General features: G+C 42.5%; 1 protein-coding gene across 6 annotated transcripts in view; it reads right to left on the reverse strand.

The window, feature by feature from the left end:
- The window catches only part of MEIS1 (Meis homeobox 1), a 107,994-nt gene that overhangs the window by 51,877 nt on the left and 28,442 nt on the right, over nt 1-27,675 (reverse strand). The window lies entirely within an intron of this gene.

The raw sequence follows: 27,675 nt of genomic DNA on the forward strand, positions 1-27,675 counted from the left end.
TCTTCACACTAAGTCACTTCCCAAAGATTCATCCCAGTCAGCTACTTTGGCTGAGCTGAAAATTAGGAAAGTATCAACAGTGTTCTGGGATGGGGATCATGACCTGTGTGAAGCTGGGTGCCTGGGGTGTGAAAAGTGGGGTGAATGCAGCTCTCTTGCAACATCATATTCTCTCAGCAAATTCAGAAAAAAACCAGATGATTGAGGCATTGCTTATGTTAAGTCTTTTACAGATGTTCGACTTCCCCTGATTCTTTGATGGGAGGTGGGTAGCTAACTGGCTCCCCTCTTCCCAGCCCCAGCCAAAAGAAATTCAGAGGGGGATAAGTAGGCACCGATTTGACATACACCATTAGGAATTAATACCCTGCTTTGTGCCAGTGTGCCGTATTTGTAATAGGTGTCTGCTTCTGTGAAACAACCACTGATCCAGAATGAATTTCCTTAACGCAGAGAAGGTCTCAGACAGTTCCCATCACATTAGCAACACGTCTATGGGAGGATGCCACCGTGTAGCAGCCAGCTTGGGTCTGGGCTGATGGGTTAGCGGCCAAGGGAAAACAAAAGTTGCAGTGCCTCGTAGTTTGCACGCAATTTGTGTTGCAAACACTGAAAACAGTTTATAAACAAGCCCACAGAGCAAATAACTCTTTGCATTGAATGCATGTGGACTGAACAACATATCCTGATATCCTGGCTTCCAAAGACACTGCATTTGTAGCAACATGGAGTTGTGATGTTATTAGGCAAGTGTTTTTTACACCCTCGGGCAAAAGTGATGAAGAAAGTAATCTCAAATCACCTGAATACAAACTATCTCCGTTAGAGACAAAAAAAAAAATTAAAAAAAATTAAAAAAGGGATGTAGACTGTCATAATTATGATTTGTTAAACAGCTTTCAGCACCAAAAAAAAAAAAAAAAAAGAAAAAAAAAAAGAAAAGAAGCTATTATTAGTGTTATATTCTTAGCACATTACTGACCATGGCAAATTTATAATTATCCTTATGACTTGGCCTGTATCTTTAATGAAACTGTAACCTTGGGTAGTTACAGACAAACACAAGATTTTTACAGAGAAATTAGATATCCAATGAATTCTTTGAAAGCCCAGTATCTAAAAAAGGGCTTTTATAAAGAGAAGCAATTCACCATATAAAATAATAATTCATAAAAGAAACATGAGCAAAGGAAACAACTCAACAGCATTTAAAATTCCACGGGCTAATCTACTTTCTGTCTGTGAGAGGCAAACAAGGAAAAGAAAAGTATTACGCATTCATTGATTAAAAATGAAAAGCTTCTAACCTAATGACACAGCCTTTCACCACCTCCCTGCCATGGTCCACCCGCCCTCACCCCCCAACCCATTTTTTTTAAAAAATATACTCATTTCAAACCCCCTTCAGATTAATTTAGCAGGCATTGCCTCATGCCTGACGGGAGGAGGACTCATTGATAATTTATGGAAATATCTACTATAATCCAAGGGAGATGACTTTTTTTCCAGCTTTGTGCATCAATAGATAATCAAGGCCTTCAAGCAGCCTTAGCTTCCCATTACCTCGGGCAAGAGAATTCCTGAAAGCATGCCTCCAGGGCACCTGAATTATATCCTCCATTAGGGGAGGAAAAGCTTTCTGCATTCCACCTATAACACTCCCCAGAACCTTTCCTGTTTATTTCTGCTGTATGAAAGCAGAAGCATTAGGAACAGGATTTTTTAAGTGAAGACTTATGTAGATACAATGGAGAAACCTTTCAAGCGCGAGCCAGATCACCTCCTTCAATCCCGAGCAGTGACCTATCCCAAATAAAAGGTTTCTGTTACATCATTAGCTCAAGCCAAAAACAGCCTTGGCTTAATGCACAGTTTGTTCTTCCTACTGTTTTTAGGCAAATACTGCTACTTTACTCCCATCTGGGAGGGAAATTACACTGCTGGGCTGTAATCTAAGACAAGATTTTCATTGGAAGCAAATGCTTTCAATCCAGTGTAAATACTGGTGTATGTTCAGAAAAGCCTAAAACAATAAACCCTGGCCTCGACCGACACAAGTTAGAGAAAGTGAAAAGCAGGGAGAGGATAAGAAAGCGCCTGGCTATCCTCGGAGCAAATGCTTCAGTAGACTCCTGTAAATTGTTTAACCTCTTCCACTTTTTTTAAATGGAAAATTGATCCCGTAAAGACTGAAACCACAGAGAGAAGTCTAAATGGTCAATTGTGGATTTTAGTATTTCCATCTACTTTGCAACTTGATACGCTCACCTCTGTGAGGTCTCCAGAGATTCCCCCCTCCTTTTCTTTTTTCCCCCTTCTTTTCCTTCTTTTAAAGATCTCTAAACAAACTTGAAGCACCACTGACCAGCCACACGGTAGCAGCTACGAACTGCATTTGTAAAATGTCGGTGGCAACTCTGTTCCTGAAGTTGACTTCTCCTGCCGCCAAATGAAGGCGAACTGAAAAGGTGGAAATAATCATAGAAATGATGCTAGTCCATAAACAAGCTTACAGCCTCATTAGTATAGCGGGAGGCTCCGCTGGGTGATTTATGCTTGTTTTGCTGATGCCATGAGGAAATGCCATAGGGCAACTTTAGCCAGCTGCTAATGGTTTCTGACAGCTTCTTAGCAACTAGTGCAAGCAACGCCGTGGCGTTTGCTAGTGACAGAAAGCGAAAATGTCATATTATCTGCCCATGTGTCACGAAGTCCGTGTGGCAATTAACTAGTAGGCCAGTGACTGAGGGGCCACGGGCTCTTCGGAATGGCCCATGGCTATTTGGGGTCAAAGCGGGCTCGCCGCTCGCCTTTATGCCGCACATATGCACGGGTGTGTGCATGATCCCCATCGTGCTCCCGCTGCCCCGCCCGCACATCGCTTTGGTCCCTCTGCATCCTTTGTCCATGGAGAAACTCCGTCTCACTTTCTCTTTAGGCATGGCGTGACATTATCAGAGGAACTGCAAGTAATCTGTCTTGATATGATGGTTGGAAATGGCACTTTAATTGGCAATACCTGATTCCCTGGTTTTGAGTGCTGGATCCGAAGGTGCTAGCTGTTTTTCTGCTCGCTCGCAAATTAGTCTAAAAGGATTTAAGATCACTGAAGCAGACTCGTTGCCTTGTCAAATTGCTGGGAGCACAGCAACTCTGCACAGCAACTAGATGCTATTTAAAAAAAATAACCAAACCCACAAATGCAGAGCCTGTAAGGAGCAGAAGGAGAGCCCGGACTCGGCACTCCTGCTCCCTGGCGAGCAGAACCAGGCGCTATATGTCAAACTGTCAAACCTTTCAGCGTGGCCATCTGCCCTTTCAAATAATATTTAAGAATTGTTTTTACACAATTTTTTATAGGCCATGGTCTAGTGAAAGAGGCCAACCAACAAAGAAAGGAATTTGTACTACAATTCGTCCGTGGACGATTTCTTGCCAGACCTGGGCCAGTCCCCATGGAGCGAGGCAGGTGACCTGTGGCAGCTCCCCGGCTGCTGGGGAGCTCCGATTTCAAACGCCCTCAACTCCAGCATCCCAGAGTTGCCTATTTAAGCACACCCAGGCATTTAGGCCGTGCTATCTTGTTCCTTTCAAGAAAGGATAAAGCAGCATTTATCGTATTCAGCCCTGCTGAATGGCTCAGACCGGCCATGCCAGCAGGGGTTCCTCTCACTGCGTTCCCCGCTCCGCTGTCATCGCCCCTTACGACTTCCCTTCCCCTCCCACTCCCCCAAAAATCAGAGGCGGAAGCAGCAAAGGGCAAGCGACTTTACAGCAGCCCCTCGAGTGGGTAATGCTCTCTTTGTCCCTGCTGATATGTTATAAACCTTTGTTGACAAAATAGGTGCTTCTGGAGAGCAACTTGGCACAGGCACTCGCCTTCAGCAGCCACGGTCGTGGCAGGAGTTTCCTGGTGATTCAAAGTCTCCCTCACTCCCACACCAAACCCAAATTAAATGTCATCACCCTGCGACGCTGCAAAGTCTGGCAGTGTGGCACAGCTGGGCAACTTTCAGCCACTCCAGCTCCCAAATTTGCTCTCAAACCTCAACCATCGCGGCTGTCCAGATATGACATAAATATTCCCAATCGCAAGTCATGGACATTTCTGAAAGGTTGGGAAATTCAGACGTCCTAAAAGCCTTGACTACAAAATCCATGCCTCTGCATGAAGCTCTTTAGACGAACGCCCTCAAATGATTTTAACTGACCAGAAACCTCAGTTCCAAGTTGCAAATACAGCTTTTCTAAAAGAATCTTCACCAGATGTAACAGGTTATTTCTCACTCCACATAGCCCTGCCCTACTCTCAAGTCTGCATTTGGAGTACAAGTATTTTCTATGTCAAAGAAAAGCAGACTATTCTAAAATCCTGCCTCCTATTCCTCTGACAGAGATCTGAGAGAGCTTTTGGGGTCTACAGTTCAATTTTCTGGGAGGGGGTAAGAGCAGGGCACAGGCTTTGCTGAGGTGCACCAAACAATATGAACACTTCCAGCTTATACAGTCCAGTTCTAGATAGGCATCTAAATACACAGCTTTAAGGAGTTCACAGGAGCAATATGTAAAAGATGTGCACCCAGAAGCCCTAGGAAAGGCCTGGAGCAACTTTTAAGTGGACTGACTAAAAGCTCCTTATGTTCAACTTATTTGTGTGTGTCCAAATGTCTCCTGTTAAAAACAGTTTCTGCCTCACCACAGTTTGCATTTACTTTTGCATTTCATGAGCTAATATAATTTAAATATACACTGTGTTTGGACAAAAACTGTCGACTTCTGTACTAGATTTATAATGTGTTCAGTGCTATGAACTGAAACACCTAACACAATGGCCTAAAGTTCATAGTCTTTTCAGTAGCATCTTTTTTTTTTTTTTTTAATTCTATCCTATTTTTCCTGCAAGCATTTAGACACAAGTTCCTCAAATTCCTGCTTCTGCTAGCATGAGAAATCCTGAATTGCCTAAGCCAAATATTTAACTGTTCACTGTCCACCCACAGCTCTGTTGGTTCCTTTCTCTTTTAACTATTCTAAGAACCAAAATTTCTTTAGCAACCTTTCCAGGTAACTGGTAAGGAAGATTTATTAGCTTCAAGCAAAATAATGTACTAGAGAGATTTTAAATGGCAAAATTGCTTTCCTTAACCTTTCTTCTGTGCTGTATACCAATTTAGAGTAACTACTGTAATTTCCACAGCTTTACCTATGTTATCCCTTACAGAAACAAAACTCCAGTTTGCTGGATACCCACACATCCACCACAACCACTTTTTGTGGAGCAAAGCCAGGCTTAAGTGTGAAATTTTCCTATAAGGTACAAAACTATGAATTCTCAAAAAAAGCAGGTTCACGGATGCAACAAGCTTTTCTGTGAAGCAAGAGAGATAGAACAAGGATCACCACTTCAGACCACCAGCTTTGCACAGTCTTGAGCAATCAAAGAATGTGGAAATTTCTTTATATGTATAAATTTTTCAATTTTTTTCTGACACAGCCAGCTCCAACTTGGCACAGGAATGTGGTGAGCAAAAGTCACACCCAAATGACACTGATGTGAGTCAGTGCAGCTATTATTCATGTCCACAAGTACTGAAGGACAAGTTCACTACTCAGGAAGTGTCATTCCTCCTTAGAGCAAGGTGGCTAAGGAGGCAAGCTGAGCAGCAGAGGGGCTGAGTGCTCAGGTAAGCCAGGAGAGAGCTGGAAGGCACTGACACAGTCTGTGGGTATGTGCCCAGCAGCTAAACCAAGCTGTATCTATCCACTGAGGAGAAACAGAAGTTTTAACATTAAAAGGCATTTAAGTTTAGAATATTTCCCTAAAACACATTATTTTAAAATTTAAACACACATGCATATATGGCATATGTAACATTAACCCACTGACGGCTCTCAGTCTGCCAATGCCCCAGCAAGGCACACGAGCTGAGAATGGGACTACCAGCAAAAAGGTACTTCAGAAAATTCAAAGTAACTATAAGATTTCTTTATTGGGAAAAGCATTTTCTATTATTTTGGATCCATGGTTAGTCAGACATGAGGAAGCACCCACTCCTGGAGCTCCTGGAGTCAATGGCAATCATCTCAGCACACTGAGTGGCCTACAGAATGCCCCAAAAATAATTTACAGTGATGATGTAGCTCTGCTCGTGAATTTGGAAAGTGGTGTTGATGAGGGACCTTTTTTTTTTTTTTTTCATATTCCTTAAGGAGAAAGCCTTCTCAAATATACTTAATAAAAAGTTAATGAGGAACAACAAGGTTGAAAATGAGCATTAGAAAGGAACAAATACCACGTGTCTGGGGGTGCACACATCTCTTAAGGAGATGCAGTACATTTTTCATGCAAGAATTCAGACAATGACATAAACAGTGGGAAGCTGCCAGTCACAGACAGTATCCATATTTACAAGATACTAAAGGACACAGTTGCAAAAATATCCTACACAAATATTCGCAGATAGCGAAACCTCAAAAAGTACAAATTACACTCTGGCATTTCACAAATTTTGAAGTTTTTTCTTGAATCATTGGACTTTGTTCTTCAGAGACAGGAGCACCTTTTTCTAGGAACTCAACCATCTTTTTTTTAACTTGAAGTCCCTTCAGGCAAGCAACGAGCAAATTAGTTGTCTATGCAAAGAGTAAAAACTGCACTGACAAATAGTGGAGGAAAACCCATAGATTTCACTCATTTTCATTTCTTTGGCAGCTTTCTATAGTTGAAATGAAGGAAACCTCTTACACCAGGTAGCACTTCTTAATGAGGTTCAGAAAACTACATTATTATGAGTAAGTTCTGACATATTTCTGGAGCTGTGCATCGCTGAATGAAATACTAAAAAGAAAGCAATTCATTGTATGGGAAGCAAACAACTTTCTGCTGCCAACAACAAAAGTTTACTTTGAGAAGTTGGAAGCAAATACCCTACAGAAAAATATCTGGTAAAACAGAAAAACATCCTGCTTTAACCAAGATGCTAAAGGCCTTAAAAAAGTCAGGTTTTTTTTCCCCCTAACCTAAAAGCCAGCACGATGACTCTACAACTTCTTGGGAAAAGCTGTTTTTCAGTCATCCTCTCTTCTGTTCAAACACAGGTCTTTTTTATGAAACCTATTCTCTCCAGCCTCATCAGGAGAGACAGTCCCACCAGTTGCATTCTCCATGAAAAGTCAACTACACATGACTGAGACACAGGTAAATCCTCCACTGGATTCCAGCAGACTTGCTCCTGTGTAAAGCAGGAGCACAAGAAGCAGCAGGAGCACAGGACTGTTCCACCATGGGGGAAATACACCCAACTAATGCCCCAAATGGCCATGAGGTCAACTTCTGTAAATCTCTATAGCTCCTTAACAACTGGCTCTATCTTTGTGTTTATCCAGCTCCTAAGACACTTGACTCTTGGACTGAGCACAAGCAGCTATAAGAGGCTCAAAGCAAAGATCAGAAGCATATCACATATAAACTAAGGGACGTGTTATCTGTAGGAACAGTTTATTATGTGGAGCATTTAAGTAGGCTTCCTTCCCTAAATGTAGCTAAATTGCCTTGGGCCCTACCTACATGCCTGCTCCAGAGGAGAAGATGCTGTAGATTTCCAGTTTTACAACAGAAAATATGTGTCATAACCTTGACATTGTCCAAATAATTCAAAATGAGATTATTCTATTGAAAATAGTTCAAAAAAAAAACCAAAAAACCAAAAAAAACAAACCAACTTGGGCAAGATAAACAAAAATATTTGGGGTTGTTGAACAAAACAAAAGCATTTTACTATGGGCCAATTCAAGACCAATCAGTGCTGGCCCAAGCTGCAATTTGCAGAACTATAATTTAGATACTGTTTGCCTCAAATCCTCTTTTGCAGAGCTGGATCCCCCATGCCACAAGAGTCCTCCAGCCATAATGAACACGAGAGGTTTAGTCCAGCTGCAGCTCAGGCAAGTCAGGATTCATGACCTACCAAACCCACATCAGATATTTCCCACTGGAAGTTGCCATGTGGTTTGTGTCAAGTAAAAAAGTTCTTGTGGATACGCAGTGTATTTCCTCTACTGCCATCCACTTTAAAATGGCAAAGCCAAAATATTTTCCCTCTGCCCAGTCCATCAGTTACGGCAATTGACAATAAAAACCAAGACACAAATGAAAGAAAACTGATGCTGAACTTCACTTAGCATGCCATGGCTGCATCACATACTCTATTTCCCCACATACAGTGACATATACTGTAACTTTGCAACTGCAAAAGGCAGCTCTGAAAGCAATGAGAATAAAATGGCCTCATCTCATCTACCTTTCCTCTTTTGACAGTAACAACATCTCCACTGCGATTGTAACAGCTTTATAAAGCTCCACTTGCACAAATCCCAGCCACTGAACCCTCCTGATTGGGCAGCTAGTGAAAAAACATCTGGCCTTATGACACAAATTAACTATTTCCCTGTACTTAAAGCAAGAGGAAGATAATTTTGATTTGTTATGGAGTATTAATCCAAAAACCTTTGTGAGGCAATTCCCACTGTACCTGTGGGAATTCCACCCTGTGTTTCACAGCTACAGAAAAGAGGGCAGAGAAGAGGGTTGGCTGTGTCCACCCAGAAGAATCACTTCCACAAGCTGTCTTGGAGGTCCACGTGCCTGCTGGCCTAAACTACTGGGCAGAGAGGGTCAGAACAACAGGGAGCTGTGAACCTTCCAGTGCCTGGGCTTCATATGAACAAGGCAAAAGTTGGATCCAAAACAATTATACTTCTGTTTTCTAAGGAACTATAACAAACATTTGCAATCATGAACTGAATGGATGGCATTTGGACTCCACCATTAATTTCCTCCCCTCACCCTGTCCTAGAGCTGTCTGGGATGCTCAGAAGCAGCCTGCTTTGCCCCACAAAGACAAAACCTTATGTTACCATGCCCATCATGAACTCAGGAAAAGCCCCTGAACTATAAAATATGCACCCCTCTGCCAGACCTTTCAAGGGAAGGGTGTACACAGAATTAATGTTTTTACCCACTGCTCCTTGCTATCCAGCACCCTAACTCCACTGCTCTTGTTGCTCCATCAAAGGTGATTCCTCTGGAGTACCCATGACAACAGTGGGAGGCTGCTCCTCAGGAAGGGGATGAGGAGCCAGAAAGAGTAAATTTGGAAGAGCCAAGCTCCCATAAAATTTCCTTCCACTACTGCTCCTCTCCCAGCACAAAAAGCAAATCTGCTGTGATGAGGTGGCACTTAAGAAAGGCACAGTAGGAAAAAGCAATGCTGAAGTCGGGCTTCAATGCAAAGGCATGGTGACATTGGGTCTGATGGCCAGCCAACAGGCACACTGCTGCCACTCACACAGCTCCTGCTGCCCTCTGCTCTGCCCTGACATTCCTGTGGCTCCACAGGGCGACAGGAATCAAGCCATGGCCGTCACCATGGTGATCAGGCCACTAACTCTTCTGCTGAAAACGCTTTCCCCCTAAATATTCCTTGGGTATGGGGAAGTGGGGTGGCACTGAGGGGCAGGTCAGGGTACACCCTCTGCACATCCAAGTGGCTGCTGTGAACCCAGCCCCGCAGCAGAGCCTGAAAATTCAGAGGGCTGGGAGAGCCCTTCAGAGAAATAACAGTGATGGGGAGGTGGTCTCGACCCTGCTCCCTGTGGTTGGCCACTGGCCAGCAGGCTCAGGTCCTGATGTCCCATCCAGGCAGTGACAGTCCTTTCAGGCATTTCAGTCCTGAAATGTGGTAAGCAAGTTAGCACTTCCCCTTAGGCTCCAACTTCATGTATTCCTGACACTGCTATGTTTTTGGCTTCCTACGGCTTTCTACCACAGCTTCTGGTGTTTTGATGTTTGATTTACAGTGCAGTTACAGTTTAAGGTGTGGGCTTTTTCCAAATTAAAACAAACAAACAACAAATCCAAATGCAAATCATCCAGAAGCAAATAGGTCTTAGAGTCCAAAACACACAATGAAGCTGAAAGAAAAGTCAGGTCAATGCTGGAGACTTAAAAACTTTCCCTGAGTATCACCTACAGGTGCATGTTCACCTTACTTTTATCTCTTTCATCTTCCATCACTACATATTCCTAGATATTACCTGCCTAGAATTACCTTGAATAGGCAAACTGATAGGAGGAAAGGGACAAGCTTCTGGTGCACCCCAGAATTTGATTATTAATTATGTCACTACATCTCACGGTGTCAGTTCCAGCTGTGAGAGTATGAAGGAAAAGAAGGAGTTAACTCAGCTATTTCCAGCTCATGTCTTTGACTCCATAAGAGTGTTTAACCAAAATCCCACAGAAATCCCAGAGCAAAGCTGGGTCATAGCAAAAAGCCATCCATATCTTAAGAAAAAAATAAACAAAAATGCATACATCCTTCAAGAAGTCAGCCAAAATTATTTCTGGTTTCTTTTTCAACTCACAGCATTTGTCATTATCTCTAAGAGCAACAGCAGTAGAATTGTGTAGAAAGCAAAATCTGCAAAAGCTTTCAGTAATTTGATGTACTTCAAGTGACATGAATGAGTAACCAAGGAAGCTAAAGAAAACCTCAGGTTCTAGCAGGCTGAAACCACAAGCATCAGCTTCCCCATAGCAGGTATAGACCACAAGGAAGAAGAATCTCACTTTTCTGATGAAACAACCACATCCTTGTTGAAAGGGCTGAGGACCTCGTCTCACCCCTTCCACCCACCAGTGATGGAGGAGGACTCTCACCTGCCCAGCTCACCGCTCCATCCATCTCCTCCTCAGGCAGAGCCCACAGAATCACCAGCTCCACCTTCCTAACTGCCAAATATCCTGCTCAGCTGCTACCCTCTCAGCTGAGGCTAACAAGGAATACATTTCTGCTGTGCTCCCCATCCTTTTCACCTCAGCTTTCAGGATGTGCTTCTCAGCTGATGTGCAAGGACACAGCGCATGCAGAAGCCAATGCTGCACCGGGTCAAACCCCAGCAATGTCCCCGTGTCCTTCCTGCCCATGCAGATATCAAGGAAGGTTTTACAGGCATCGCTTGCCTCATAAAGGAAAAGACAGACTTTTCTAAGCATCCTGTAAATGCCAGGAAAAGAGAAGAATGGACAGGAAATGAAAGGAACAACCTGGAAAGGAGAACGGAAAAGCAGGAGACCTTGGCTCCAGGGAGAGAGCTGACCACAGTTTTAGCCCTGCCTTCATCTATAGAAGATGTTTGCTTTTATTAATCATGGAAAAAATGCGGTGCGTGAGCTAAGTCAGCCCCTGGGCAGATTTAACTTGGGTGACCTGAACTTACTCTGCAGATCACCATAGGTCTCTCTGACCTTGGCAGTGACACAAGGATCATATTTTCTCCTGGATGAATTACGCTGGAATAATTCTGCCAATGTATTAGGCATAAATAGCCTTTTATTTAGGACTGTGAAAATACATTCTCTCTTTCTGCCTCTCACCTTTCCAAACAAAATCTATTTATTGGAATAAGGAAAACCCCACCCTTCATTAAGGTCTGGGTACACATCTCAAGGGCCAGACAGAAGCTTGGCTGCTTCATGCTCATGGCAATGTGTTTTCAGACGTTGCCTTCAGCAAGATGCATTTTGGAGTTAACTGGTAAGATTTGTTGCTTTTGATTGGAGTGGTCACCCTGCACATTTGCAGATGAATATACAAATACTTTCAGACATGACAGAGGTGGTAAATTTAGGTCAACAGTGGGAATGTTCAGCTTCAATCACTAAAACAGAAAACACAATCCTCAACATACATCTACAAGCTAGTGAAGAGCAGCTCTGTGAAAACCAGCCAAGCTGCACTGAGATAAGCAAAAAATCCCCCAACACCCACATCTCAGCCTTGCAGAAAATTGACCAGTTTGGAAGGAACAGGTAAACAGTGTGTTCTTGGACAAGAGTCAGCACAGTTTGGATGATGCAGACCTTTCCGTTCAAGAGTTGCACTGGTTTTTGTGTCTGGTCACTTGAGGTCACACCACAGAGCTCTGAGGCTCTGCAGAAGCTCTGCATGTTTCCTCCCCATAACGGAGGTGGCTAAAGTGGCTATTAAAATCAGTTGTTATTCTGATGCCACCTGAGTCTTAATTGCTGAAAAAATGGGGATTACAACCACAGAAAGTGCTTTCTGGCACTGGCTAAGGAAGTATCAGTTTTTGAGGTCAGAATAACATCCCTTAAAAATATGAATCAGAGTGGTTCTTTCATACTGCAATTTGATAAAGGCAGGCAAAACATTAGCAGACTACTTTGATGAAGGTCAGGACAGCTTTGTAATATATATATATATATATTAGAAACGTGCTTAGATGTGTGAAAGAAAGGAAAGAAAACGCTTGAAAACCTGTATTCAAATTATCCAGGAGCAGTCAAATAAATCCTAGCAAATACTATCTCCCTCTTCCACTCTGAATGAGTCTCTTCTAATGAACTCATTACATGTTGAGCAAACACCATTTTCCAGCTGTGTGTTAGCTGCTTTCTTCCTCCACACACAACTTTTGCTCTATGATGCCTTAGGACTTTCAGGCAAGTGTGTCAGCCTGAAGACTGGGTCACCAAGGCTTGCCAGGCAGAAAAGCAGGTCTCCAGTCACGGGTCTGCACTCTTTCCCATTCCAATTCTGGAACAATACTCACTGATGCCAAAACAGGTGATTCTCTTGAGACTGGAAAAGGCTTTCACAAATACCTGCGAATCATCTGAGCAGTCACCAACAATGCCAGCCTCTGAACCATTGCTAATCATGATGCTGGTTTCTATGCAAAGCAACTCTGAATTTTGTCATTTTAAATGCCTGACCAGCTGCACCTGCAATTCATGGCTGAGGCAGATGAGGAGACAGATTTTCATCTATAATCATAGGCTGAAATTCAAAGTTCAGCTAAAAAGCATTCTCACCTATACTTAACAGTTTTTATGGAAAATACTTTGACATAAGCACCATATTTGCAATGAATATGATCTCAGCAGTGACCTGAACAAGTGAATATTGACCTGGAGAGGGCAATTGCCTGTAAGATCATGGGGAGGCTATCCTTTATGCTCACCCCTTACCAGCCTAGGAGATTCCATGCATATTCAAAGCTGCACATGAACCTCACCAAAAAGCATGAAAGGAGAGGCTCAAGATGGCAGGTGCACATCCAAAGATTACTTGAGCTATAAAGAAGTATCTGTGCTGGTTATGACTCCTGCAGAGCAAGCAGAATGGATTACAAGAAAGCCTCTGCCAGGACAATCCTGGAAACACCTCACTCAGCTCCCTTCCCTGGGTTTACCCCGGAGAGCCATCCCCCAAGATCCCAGATAAGGCAAGCTGACAAGGTGCTGAATGAAAGCCCACACTGCTGCTGCCAGTAACCCTCCCTCCACGCCTGCAAACTTCCAGCACTACCCTTAGGCTTTGCACTCACAGCCTCCCAAGGAAGCAAGCCCCAGATTTCATGTTTCTGTGCACAGTAGAGACACAGTGCACAGATTGGAAATATTTTTCAAGACAGCATCCAAAGTGGACTTGAAAATGGAAACAAGAGTTCAATATTCTGCATAAAAATTATTAACCTCTTACCTCTCTACCTCATGTGCTAGTCAGGATTGCTACAAATACGTCTACAAAAAATGAAGTGGAAAAATGAGCCATTTTGAATGTGCATTAGTACACTTAATCTGTACATCTTGTTAGTTTGGAGCAGAAGTAGGTTAAACTCTGATTTCACATTTAAAAGCAGAGAGAGGTTCTGACAGATACAGTGCCAGCTGCCAAAGGACCCTGTGCCCAAACAGCACAACAAAGCTAAATATGGCCATTCCTACCACCTCAGCTCAGCAACAGGTTTTGCTTCAAGGCTTCCCTCATGGAGCCTCCCATCTCATGCAAGACCTCAATGATTTTTAGTTGGAGGCTGAGAAAAGTGCTGCCACACAGCTTCAGAAGCCTCATTCATCATATTTTATATTTAAGTCCTCAGCTCCCCGAGTCATACGAGAACCTTCATCCAAAACCACGTATGCACTAATAAAGCAAGCAACCTCTTGAAGTTAGAAAAAGCTGGAATCCTGGCTTCTTGACAGCTGGGCATGGGAATAGAGACACTAACCTCCCCCCAAATAATAATAAAAATAAATAAAGTGTATGTATGTGGTTTTTTCTACGAATGCCAAGAATTTTGAACGCTTCAGTTACCCATGCAGGTCTGCAAACACAACAAATGTCATGAGATGCTCAGACCACTGTGCTCAGGAGCTGCAGAGGACACAGCCTCACTTACACATACAATACCTGAGCCCACTCCTCTAACCTTCAGCAGTACAAGACAATTTATTCTGCTTCCCCACAAAGAGCAAACATTTCCTTCCTAAAGGAATGCCAAGTTTTAGCACAGTTTCATCCCTCCTCACTCTAAGCATTTAAGTCAGACTGCCAAGCTAAGTGTCTGAACGAGATGATTACTCCTCCCTGAGTCCCTTCACAGTCAATGGAGAGAAGGAAACTCTCGGGAGGGAAATTCAGGACTGAGATGGCTACAAGAAGATGTGCACTACCAGCTCTGAATACTGCACAGAACAGTAAAAACTTACAAGCAGCAATGCTCTAGCAAGGAAACTGTGGCTAATGAAGACTGAATATGCTCATCTCTGTTTCTAAGCAAGATCTGGACTTCAGGGCTCTTTCTAAAATTACTCAGGATGGAAAGGCTGAATTTAGCTCCCATCCATCACCTTATCACAAGAATACAACCTCATGCTTCCTGCCACAGAGAATCTGGGAAAATGTAAAATTCTACCTCTTATCACCAAATCATAATTAATTTCTTCTTCCTATTTTGCCTTACTTGAGAGAGGAAAAAAAAAAAAAGCCCTCCTTGATAGATAACTAAATTTATGTCTTACCAAACTGAATGTAAATGCAAGAAACAGGAAGTTTTTACTTGGAAACTGGAATTTCAAGCACTCAGTGGCAAACAATGAAGCAGAGAGATAAAGATGCAATGGCAATGGTGGGGGACAGACCTGCCAAGCTTCCTGCCCACGCTGACTCAAGAGCATGTGTCCTACCATGATACGGACTGGCCACACCACTTGCTTTTATTTTGGCAATTGGTATTTGTTCCTGTGAAAACCCCTATAAAAACAAGGCAGAAGACCAGACAACAGTAGACTCTCCATCTCTTATAGCCAGATCCTTTACTTAACACTTTAGCAAAAGATGTAATCAGCAGATCTTTGTATAAAATCTGAATTTATACAATTCTCTCTCCAGCGACGAGGATTGTGTTACACTCTCCAGCACCCGCCAGATCAGAGCATCCAGTCTTCCCCATCACTTCAAGAGATTGAACTGATACTTGAAAGCACATTTGCTATTATCTACTCCAGCCCTTTGGAAACGACATTACACAGATACACAGACAAATATTGCCACTCTTTTATTATTCCTGATGCTCCCTTGCTTGTAATATCTGAGAAGTTCCCAGGTCAATGGGATTACTTTATCTTCCTCCCCTTTCCTTTATCTCTTCCCTCACCCCACAGGTATCCATGTCCAAATGGGACACTTCAGCAGGGGGTTTGCTTGACCCAGGTCACTCGAAGGTCAAGCTTTTCACCACTTGCTAATGCAAAGCTTCCCCCCAGCCCTTGCAACCCCAGGGGTCTGGGCACCCCTCCTCACACACCCCTCTCCTGGCCACGGGTGCAGATGGAGAAGGCAAACGCTCCTCACTGAACACGGAGAAGCAAAATCCTCCCCCCATATGGAAACAAGAATATGTTTTGTGTTTTTAAATAAACAAAGCAAAGGGAGAAGCTCATGAAAAATCAGCTCAGCAGCGCCTTTATTCCCGTACCAAACTTGAAGGATGGGAGGCTTAACTAGTTAGGAGCAACTCAGACTATATTTCTGCCTACCAGAACAAAGTTCGATTTTTATTTAGATTGATTTTAAGATTTACATGCGAGAAATGGGTACAATTGGATCAAATATGTACTAAAATAAATTGTTGACTCCCATGAAAGCCAATAAACCCAAAACAAATTTCACAGATCTCATCTACCAGCGTTTGAGATTTGTTTTATTTCGTTATTTTGTATGCATTTACAGAGCAGAAATTTGCTTAACTCTGTTCCACTTTTCTTTTACTGAAACAATAAGACTCTCTGCAGAATATTTTCGACTTGAATATTATCACCAGGATAGCATATGGCAAACTAGCAGCAGGCAGTTTATCTTCATCCTCTTTGTAAGCTAAAATTAGCACAATGCTTTTGCAACAGCATATGATGTATTCAGACCAGTACGATACACCTAATACAACTTCAGATCCATCCCTGGCTAACCTCCAATATCCAAGTAAATTGATTGCTAATTTTAACTGAGTATTAATGTGTTTAGTATTGAGTTGGCATTTATCAACTTGAGAGGCACTTTTAAGTTTAATACTGTCATTTCACATACACCAACTACAACTGTAAATAAAATTTGTGTACTGGTAACACATAGCATTTCAATTCATCTGCATGGAGCAATTCTAATTTTTATTAATACATTATGTATGGAAAGCCATGCTGTAAAATTGCGTAATATGCATATTCTGCTTTTCAGTGATGAAATATAATTAATGGTGGTGAAGAGCTGATATACCCATGTCATGACTAACATGCTCCTCCTGCAGCCTGTTAGCTGGTTACTTTATTGGGATTAAATTCAACTAAGTCACCAACAGCCTTTGGCTGAAATTAAACCAAGTCATCACTTTACATTTCTTGATGAGGTGGCTATGCCAGCCCTCTCTGCTCTTCAGCCTGGTAAATTATGGCCACCTCAGGGGTTTTTTAGCTGGATTAAATATGTGGTGAGACACTAATGTTAGCACTGCTTCCTAATTTGTTTCTTGTAGCTGTAACACCAAGCAACTTAGCACAACGCTCCTCGTAAAGGAAATTTGAAAGGTTCTAAAAGGTTCTAAAAATGCCTTGTGCTTCACAAGGGTGGTTGTTTTACCGCCTTCCTTGCCAGGTTGACAGAATAAGAAAGTGTAGTAGTAGGAAGTAGTCACATCCAAGCACGTATACGAACAAACACACTCACAAACAATAAATATTTATAGACTGACATCCAAAGATTTTGTGGCTCGGGCTGCTCATCAACAGAACATCCCTCTGCTTTCCTACAGCCCATTACAGAGCTACAGTACAAAACCATAGCAGGTCTGTCCAATAGTTACACTGAATTAACATCACCACTATTCCTGCTTTTACACAGCTGGCCTCATGCAGAATTTGCACAGGGTTAGTGCAGACAGATACAAAAAAAAAAAAAAAAAAAAGCAAGGAGGAAGGATCCTGCACAAAAGCCTCTCCTGGGGCGTTCTCATTGCCACAGGCAGGATGAGGGGACAGGAGAGATAAATAGATGCTTTACTAAGTGGGGAAAGGACAAGAAGTACAGAAAGAATACATTTCAACTCCACTTTGTTGTCTTTTTTTGCCTGTGCTGTCATTTGCCTGCATCTAATCCCCTGCTCTTTAGCAAATAGTTGCTACACTCTGACGATACAGTGCCCTGAAACTTTAACCCCATTTTAAATGACACTTAACTTCGATGCTGACCTCATTCCCTCTTTCCCCTGCTCTAGGAAGGCATTTAATGCAGTGCATGTGCTATAATCCAGGGCCCCAAGCACGAACTCCACCATGGGGTTTCTCCCTCAGTGCTGTGCAAGGAGGGAGAAAGGGAGGAGATTCTCTTGACACAGCAATGAGACCAACAAAAGATTCTCCATCCTACAAGCCTTGCTTCCCTGACCTTCACTTGCTGACCAGAGAAAGCTAAGATATGCCTTCTTTGAGGTCCATCAGGACACTACAGACTCCAGAATATATTTAGCATGCATCCATGTGACACTGCTATTCAGAGCACTGGGAAGATTTCAGAATAAGTTAGGGTATGTCTGCCACCATTAGGTCTTTTCCAAGGGCATAAGTGGTGTCTTCTAGTAGATCTTCTCCTGTCCTTTTGCAAAAGATGTACTTACAACCTGGAGACAATACACAGAATTGGGGTTGCAAGGGCCATCTCTCACCCACAGCACAGAATCAGCCTCATGAAAACTTAGGACTAGGGGACAAGTAGTTGAAGAGGTTGTCCCCACTGTATTTTTATTTATTTACACGCTGTTTCTTATTTCCCACACTGTTGGCAAAGAGCAACTGCAAAATCTGCGTGAGATTTTAAATTCTCAAGAGAAACAAACAAGCAAACAAACAAAAAATACTCATAATATTTATAATAGGTAAATAAGTTATATGTATATATATTTATATACTGGCTCTTAGATGCCAGAGTGATGAGGAAGTTCCCAAACCACAGAGGGAGGCAGGGTGGCAGTGCCTATCCTGATGTCACCCTGCTCCCACTGCACATCACGGGCCCAGCCACGCTCTCCCACGTCCTTTCTCACCTTCCAGGCCTGAGCAGCAAAAGTTGAAGCACATCAAACCAAAGGCTACGTGGAGGAGGCATCATGGCTAAAGAGCCAAAACAGAAAGCTGGAAGACTTTACCAACAGCACCCTCTTCCAAAGCCCTGCCAGAGCAGTGTCAGGCATTTGCTTAGTCAGAGCCCTACGATCCCACCCCAGCTTGGGCAGAAGGGACATCAGGCATCTCCCTCTGGTATTTCTCATGTCACCAGCTAGTGGGTCACCAGGCCAGTGAGAAGTGGTCCCCGATGAATTATAGGATGACAGGTGGCTCTGACACCGCCACTGCTGCAAGCTGCAAAGGCTGCTCTGATTGCCCAAAGTCCATATCTCGTTCATGAATTTAAAGTTGGAAGAAAAATGAAAAAGAATAGCAATCATAAAAGCCCGTGTGCATCAATGTGCCTAGAAAAAATTATGTCAGCATCTTTACAGCGCTGATCCTATTAATTAATCCCTTGAAGAATGGCCCCTCGCCCACAAACATATAATGCAATGCCAGCTTAATCTTACCTAAAAAAAATTACAATGCAATAAGATTACTCGTCTGACTCTGCTAACTGTTACAGCACTGCTTAATCCTGCATTTCAGAGCTTTAACAAGCTCCTACAATACTGTACAGAGTTTATCAGAGCAGCTGCCGAGACAAGAAGGACTTAATGTTTTAAAGAATATAATTCCACTGTCTTCTGTGCTTTTTACATATAATGTTTATTCAGTGACTTTCATCCTGAAAGATCTCAAAGCCTATTGCCTTCTCCTGTTTCCATTGAAGTCTTCCTTTCAGGTTTTCATATTAGAGCAGGATTAGAAATAAATATATATAAATATACATATGGGGGGTTATAGCAGGAAAATTTGCCGGGGCGGGAGTTCATCCCTCCCTCCCATTTCCCAAAGGCAGCTGGGAGGGGCACTACCAAATTGGCCCCCTTCTACCAAAAACCTGCAAAGGACCCCATGTGGGACCTTGCCTGAAGAAGTGGGTGCAAAATTGACCTATGAAAGGATCACCTCTCCATCCCTGTAATAACTTGGCTTTCATCCCCAGACTGTCCTCCCACCGGCACAGCCCCAGTCTGACAATATCCACTCACAGCCACACATTTTCCAGTCTTTGCTGGCTGCAGACATATTAAGCTTCCCATGGAATAGGAGAATAAAGCTCTGCTCCCTCCCTGTAATTATCAAATCAGCCCAAAAATGAGGAAGAATTGAGAATCCTCATTATAGCACATCATAAAACACGGCGAGGTCTCGTGCTCGCTGTCTGTTATTGGCGCAGTCTGCCAACAAAACTTTTCAAAGAGCTCAGGAATTCATGTTTGCAGAGATATTAAAGTCATAAAAGGGGAAATTTGGATTTTATTTTCCCACAGTCTAAATGAAGGTGAACCAAGCAAATTTGGCAAAGAGCGCTAGTCAGATGCCATTTCCCACAGCAGCGTGGTATTTTCCTCTGGGAATAAAACATTTTCCTTCAACTACTGTTTATAACTCTTATCAGTTCAACAGCAATAGAGCCATCAAGTCCAATATCTTGTGGAAAAAAGTCAAGGTCAACAAGTACTTGCATTTTCGTTTATCTTTAGCTGCAATTGCTACTGACATTCAATTGGGTAATAAACATGAGGACTGTCAAATGCTCTCAGCAAACAGGTGATCCAAAAGCTATCAGAGAGAAAGAGGCTACCGCCAGGTAATCAAACAATTCTGTTGCAACAATTATGATTTGAGTGCATTCATTTACAGAAGCAATCACCTGTCAAATTTGAATGAATAGCATCAAACCATTCCCCCCATCAGGGTAATAAGGGCAAGAAAATACAAGCTATGTCTACCTTCTTCCCAACAAAAAGCATGGCAGCATTAGCAAGAGCCTTTTAACAAAAAAAGGGGGGGGATAAACAAAAATATCCAGCATCTTATTTCCTGAATTGAATTATAAAAAATTATTTTAACACAAAAACTGGAGGACATCTGTCGAAGTAACTGTGTCTTGTGGTGGTGTGCCCCACAAACAATAACGGGTGTTTAGGAAAACACTACGGAAGGTGGGGGCACGCAGAGGCAGCTGTGCCACTGCTCTGACAATCAGCACTCGGGCAGCTTCCTGAGACAGCAGTTGCATCTGGACCAGGGTTTTTAATAGCTACAGAAGAACCCCTTTTTCCATGAATTGGTCTAATCTCTTTTTGTCCCCTGCTGACCTCCTCAGAATGCTGTTCTGTAGCAATAAATTTAACCCAACACATAAAACATTTCTGTTTGTTTTAAACCTAGTAACACTCTGGAACAGTTCCTGCGCCATGAACACCCACCCTTAGTTCTTGCATTATGGGACAAGCACCCACTTTCTCCATACAGAACTAATTTTAAAGACTTCTCCTCCAACCTTAGTCATCTTTACCCTCCCAGCCTTTCATGTGAGAGATAGGAAAATGGTTTGTGCCAAGCAGCCTGATGGCACACCCTGTTGCATCACTAATCCAGAAATACGGCATGTTTATGAGTTTATACTCCTTGTGATAAAATGTCTCTCAAAACAAACATCTCAAGATCACAACTTTTGTTTTTTTAACCTCCAAGTTAAAGAGGTCAATGACACACCTTAAAGTCTCACTCTTCCTACATCAGATTGCAAAAGGCTCAGCTGAAGCCACCAAGACCTGGAGAAGTAAATGGATAGAACCCTTAAGGTGGGAATACTAAGATGGCCTTTGATATGGGCCATGTGGGAACCTCATTAGCTCCAGTGAGTCACCACAACTTAAGTGAAAACATCCAGGATGTGTAGGAAAAAGCCCACCACACCTGAATAAAGCAACCAAAAAAAAAAAGAAAAAAATCATATCAGCCACCTTGAAAACACTCAGCTCAAGTACTGTTGAAAGGGGCACCTTGGGCACTAAAAACTTCAAACCTATTTCTACAACTTCTTACAAAACCAAACCTCCCTCTGCCCCATCCAAGGAGGAAAGCAAGGTGCCCTTCAGTCCCACACCAGAGTTTTTAGCTAACAGCCCAAGATTCAATTTAATAATGTGATTCTTTTCCACCACTGTTCCCTGCCTGGCATTTTCAAGATCCTGCACTCAGTAAGACACCTGGTTCTGTGCAGACACACTTTGGGGGCTGCAAAAGCCAATGGATGCTCTCAGTTCAGGGTCAGGGCCATGTTCTTATATACACTTCTATGTATACATGGGCTTGTGCACAGCCACACAGATGTTTAATGGGTGGACATTTCTGAGTTTAGAAAAACTTGCCAAGAAAATAGAAAAAAAAAAAAAAAAAATGGACATGGATTTTTCTGCTTGATTACAGACGGGCCGAGAAGTCAGGAATATTTGTATTTCCATAGCCACTTTAAAGGTAAACAGTTTCCAAAGTCTTTTTCCCCTCCTTCTGCTCTGCCAATGATGGCAGTAGCCTCAGCTTGAAAGATCTGCTTCCTGACATGGTCATCTCTCTGCTCCCCTCCCAGCTGGAAGCTTTCCCTGAGCAAAGACTGAAAGTCACATTAAACCGTGCTGAAATGGTTGTGCTGGTTTTGAACTGCTTATTATCTCTAGGGGCTGACCTGAAAAACAAGTTGGTGCTTAGAGAAATTCAGGTTTCCCCTGAAAGGCAAATGGAAAGAAGGAAGGTTTTTTTACAAGGAAAAGAGCTCATTTACGATGATGTTACCCACAATTTAGGGAAAACAAGTAACGTTTATAAGTATTTAAGTTAGCTTTACCAGAGCAAAAAGAAAAATGCCTGCTAATAACAGGCATTTAAGCTAATGAGAATGATTGAAATAAATCCTGACACTGGGAATAGATTAATGCTCAAATCATGACAGACACCCGCTTCTAAGTAAGAACTTGCTCCCATGCACCATTCTGGAAGCACGACCCTGCTTAGCTGAGCCACACAGACTTAACACTGTCAAAATCTAACTTTAACAGCTGAATCAGGCTGATGAGACCAAAAGAAAAAAAAAAAAAAAAAAAAGCCAAAACCAAACAAAAAATTGAAAACCTAAACTAGAAGGAGGAAAAAACCAGTTTCACGCCCCCCGGCTTTAGAGCAGAATGATAAATTGACATCATGTTATGAGCATAATCCTCAACCACTCAATCACTGTTAAAAAATAAAACATGATTCTGGGGAGATAAAAATAATTAATGCTGGTGCTGCTGAACAATACGCACCTACACGAAGCGTTTCAGATAAATATGGGCCTGGCTTAAATCTCGTATCTCACGTCAAAGGAAGAGGGCACAGGTGCTCACGCTGATTTAAAGCAAAGCGAGCGCTGCCTGCTTGATGGAAAAGCAGGAAAAGAAAAGGGGATGGCAGAGCCTCAGCAAGAAAACTGATACTGCTCCGTTTCCAAACAAGCCTATTACGCTTAATTCGGGATTCACAATACATAAAGCGCCAGAAAAAACACAGGGAGCAGCCCCTGTTGACTAATGCCCTGTCTTTTCTAATCGAGGGTCACATCCAGTCTAACCGATCGCATGATAATGGCATCAGAAAAGGTCAATCAAAGACAAGCCGAAGCTTCCACTGCCTGGCTGACCTTCGGAGCTTGTGACAAATTGCTATCAGTCAATGTCAACTAATGACAGCGGCTCTTTGGCTAATCAATTGTTCTAAAAATGATCAAGAAAACTACTCGTAGGACAGCTCATTTTCACATCAATGCCTGTGAAGTATGAAAAGCTCATTTTTTTTTGAGTTTTTAATAAGCTCATAAGTAAAGCAGTTACTTGGTAACAGGGGTCACCTTAGTGAAAAGACAGAACCTTTGTCTGCCTTTTACATATTCTTTTATTACCATATTATAGTAAAAATATGCCATGCCATTACTATGCCAGAGGGCTACATAATAAAGTAGGTAATACTTCATACTTTTTTTTTTTTTTTTTTTTTTTTTTGGATAAATACATCTGTGGTTTAGGGGGCCTCTGTTTGGATGTAAATAAATTGTCAACATAGTCTCTCCATGTATTTAAATGTAAAGCAATCACCACTGGCACACAGGTGACATGCCCACACATTACTCACCCAAATTTCACATGACAGAGCCGGTAGTGAAAACCACGCTGCAAAATCCAGTGGTGCTGCTGGGAAGTGAAGGTCTAACAGCAGCTATTTTGTTCTTAAACCCACCCACCCCATGCGAGCACAACTTATTCCAACTATTTCCGACAGAATCCACATTGGGTAGGAAAACCGCATGCTCCGAAACCCCCTAAGCCCTGCGAAAGCAAACAGACATTTCCGCCCTGGAAGGATTCTGCGTGTAAAAGCCAACGTGGAAATGCACACAGGCTTGAGCAGTGGGAGATATATCATGGCTCTCCTCGTACAGCAAAGGGGTGACTGCAGATTTTTCCATCTTTTCATCCTACCAGCCTCTCCCAACATCATTTCCAGCCACTTCTCAAAGCTTCACAGCCAGGCCACGCTCAAATCTGCATTCATGCATTAAATATTACCAAAACAACAAACCCACAATGGTCTAAGGCTTGAGAAGTGCAAGCACAATCATGCTCTGCTTTTCCATAAGGGGATTGTCCGGCAAAGGACATGGCAGGGCACTACATCCCAAGAAGCCGTTTGAGAAGACGCTGTGTTGAGAAGGAAAAAGGAGCCATCGTTCAGGCACGGCACTGCTTTTCAGTTGGGTTTACCTCTTCACTTCGGTGACTCCCACCCATGACACCTGTTGTGCCAGAAAGGATTTACCCCAAGGAAAACACCCCTCACCAACCCAATCGCCCCCAAAGCAATTCCCCACATCACCACAGAGAAGGAAGGGGGGAGCGGTGGTGAAGCGCTCAACAAGAAACATTAAAACTTTTGTTTTCATTGGAGAAACTGGCAAGTGACAGCAGTTTCAGGTTACACCCTAAACCTGCCTTGCTATGGTAGTTTTTCAAATTAAAATATCTTCTGTGGCCTTAGCCACTCTCAAGCCATCCATAGGCAAGAAAGAAAGGAGGCAGGGCGACACTTAAGCTCAGCCATAATTGGAAGTATGTGAAAAATGAAGTGTCAGTTCGGTCAATAAAGGGCAAAGGTGAAGGGGAACTGCAGCCCAAACTCGGTGCGAAATGTGCTCATTAAGACACCCAATCCGAGGGCTCCTGCCCACCTATCCCATTAGTCATCGGCCATCTGACCGCTTCAAATGCCTCCCCACTCTTATTACTTTTCTTCTCCCATGTTAAAAAAAAAATAAAAAAAGGAGGGAGGGGAAAAAAAAAAAAAAAAAAAAAAAGGCAAGCTGGTATATAAATCCTTGCTCAGTCATCTGGAACATAACGTGGCCCTTCTCTCCCCCTCTTCCTGGCCCTGCCGCCTGCCTTTGCAGCCTCCAAACAACCGCCTGGAGATTCCCAGCAATAATAAACCCGATTGCCTTTTTGCCTATAGGTTGCTCAAACTCCTACAAAACCCTGGGAAAAAAAAAAAAATAAGCCATTGCAGCCATTGATACATTTTTATAAAGAAATATCGCTGCTCTCTACTCCTGGCTTTAAGAAGCAACAATTATTTGGAGGTTAAAAAAATGTTTTGAACACAGGCTGAGGCTTGGGAAAAAAAAACAAGGGAGAAAGAAGAAATAAGCACAAATAAGGTGACACTGATGGATTATTTTTCTTTTTCTTTTAAGCTGTGTAGGAGAGCTAAACATGAGAAATAAAGAACTCCACTCTGGATTAAAAGTGACTGTACCAAGGCTTTGTTCAGCATCTTCCTGGCCTCACTATTTGAAAAACAAACAAAATAGATCTCTCAATATCCCAAACAGGAATCTTTTGAAGTTACAAGACACAGTAAGATAAAACAGTGCTGCCATGAGCTCAGCATCACCTGCCTATACATAAGAATTTGCGTCTCTTCTTTTAAATAGGATTTAGTGAATTATTTCTCCACTATGTAAATTCAGATCTCTTTGCACCATTTGGAGACAGACCTCCAAAGGCCTTTGCCATTAAGTTCAGAGCAACGGGAAAACTTTTTCATAATATTATTCTGCATTCCTGTACTATAACTATCCCCTATGATGACACAATACCAGGCCTTTAGGAGAGGTTGTGTCAACGTACTATGCAATAACATATCCTGCTGTTCAGTGGCACAAGACCTCAGAACAGCTCCCTAGCAGTTAAATATGGATTTCTGCAATAGATCGAAGCAGCTGGGAGTTATTACTATTTACTAAGTAAATAAATTTACACGATTAAAAAGACTTTAAAATGTTTACAGGAAAGACCGTCTCTCCTGATTTCAAAGGCAATCATTTGATGAGTGTTGTTCACTGGGACATAAGTAGGTTGAAATCACACATTGCAGGATTTGTTGTGATGAATAAGGTAAAGAAGAAAAATCTCCAAAAAGTCCAAAAATAGACCTTAACATACTCTGGCTTAAGGACTAAGGAGAAAAGTCTTGCTGAAGGCTTAAGCTTTCCAGTCTGTGTGCCTCTCTGGAAATGCAAAGCTTACATTTACATCCCTGTGTTACTTTCAGCCAGGCTGCAAACCTGGCCCAGAAGGTGCTTTTCCCTACCCCAACAAGGGAAGTAGGTTGTGAGAACAACCTAAAACCAGACAGTTTTAGAGGGTTTTATTTCTGGTGATCAGATTTGCTTTTTTTTTTTTTTTTTTAAGTGGCAAACGTGATCTTGACAGATGGAAGGAACCAAAAGGAACTTTTACAAACTCCTAAAAATAGGGAAGCTCATAATATACTGAATATATGTCACGCAACGCATGCATCTCGAGTTAACTCCTCTACTTGCAAGCATGAGCATGTGGGTCCCCAGCCTTTTGCTGCCACCCCTCCGCAGCACCTGGCTGCTCTGGCAGTGCCATGCTGGCTCCTTCTGCTGCCAAGAAAAGCACCCAGCAGTGGTGAACACAGGGGTTTAACCACAGTGTTGCACTCCTAACATCAGGCCACAGAAGAAAAGCCACCAAATCACAGCATCTGGAAATTAAATGCAGCTGGGGGGAGGCAGGATATTTGCTACCTTTTTGTTCTCGTCCGTTTCGGTCCTTCAGGGTCGTATTTTTTGACTTCTTCCCCATAGGGAAATGCTAAAATCACATTTTGGGTTTTTTTTTTTTTTTTTTCAGAAGGTATACATGCAGGCATGGGTGTGCTTAAACAAACGAGCTTCCCCCATAATCTCAACCTTCAGAGCATTTCATGTAAACAAGACATAAAGCAAGGCTCAGCAAGACCACCACTACCATTACCACATTCCTCTTCCTCAAAAACAATGCCATTTCCAAAGGTGGCAAGTGGCCTGCAGGCAAGTCTTGGTAACAAAGACCCCCAGGACAGGATCTCTTTTCCAAAATTCCTTCCCCAAACTTGACCAGAGAGCTCCAGTTATCAAATTACCACTTTTGTTACTCTTCTCCAAAGTTTTAATGCAATGAGCCCTCTTCACAAAACACTCCATCAAGCACTGGCAGCAATTCCAGCCTCAATAAACCAACGGGGTTTGGGCAACAGTTTCAGAACTGACTAAAGCATCAGTGACAAGTTCTTCTGCAGATACTTCACAGGACTCAGGCTTGAAACTCACTTTAGAAAACCCCTCCTGACTGAGGCTGCAGCATGCACCTTGCTAGGAACTGACCAGGATGGCAATAAGACCTCAGATATGACCAGCACTCCAGACTACTAAAATGCCACATTTAGGAGAAAATGAAGTCTGAAAATCTTTAAAAGTGCACCAGGAACTAAACTCAATTTCCAACGCGTTCTAGGAGCATTCTGGCAAGCCTCCCCACAGATGTTTTGTCCACGCACATATCCACATAAACACACGCACATCCGTCTAATAAAAGAACAGCCCTAACCAAATACAAAAACCCTCTCAAAACACCACATTTTAGTTCAAAGCTTATTTTTGAAGCAGCTTTTTCAGCCTTAAAAAAAAACAAAACATGGATTTAAAGTTTGCTTCAAAAGCAAGGGGCTCTAATGAACAAGTTGACACCACTTCAACTATAGCATTGTGAACAGCACCACTAGAATATATATGTATACACATACTTGAAAGAAAAAAGGCCCCCTGAATTTATGTTGCATATCATTTTCCAGTAAAAGTCAGAGGTCAGAAGGTTACCAGTTTCTGCCTCAGCTCTGCAACAGTTTACTATTCCAGGCCCCAT

This window comes from Pseudopodoces humilis, chromosome 3 (genome assembly GCF_049639895.1).
Source record: "Pseudopodoces humilis isolate 2021_Gansu_Grassland_sample_001 chromosome 3, ASM4963989v1, whole genome shotgun sequence".
NCBI classification, from domain to species: Eukaryota; Metazoa; Chordata; class Aves; order Passeriformes; family Paridae; genus Pseudopodoces; species Pseudopodoces humilis.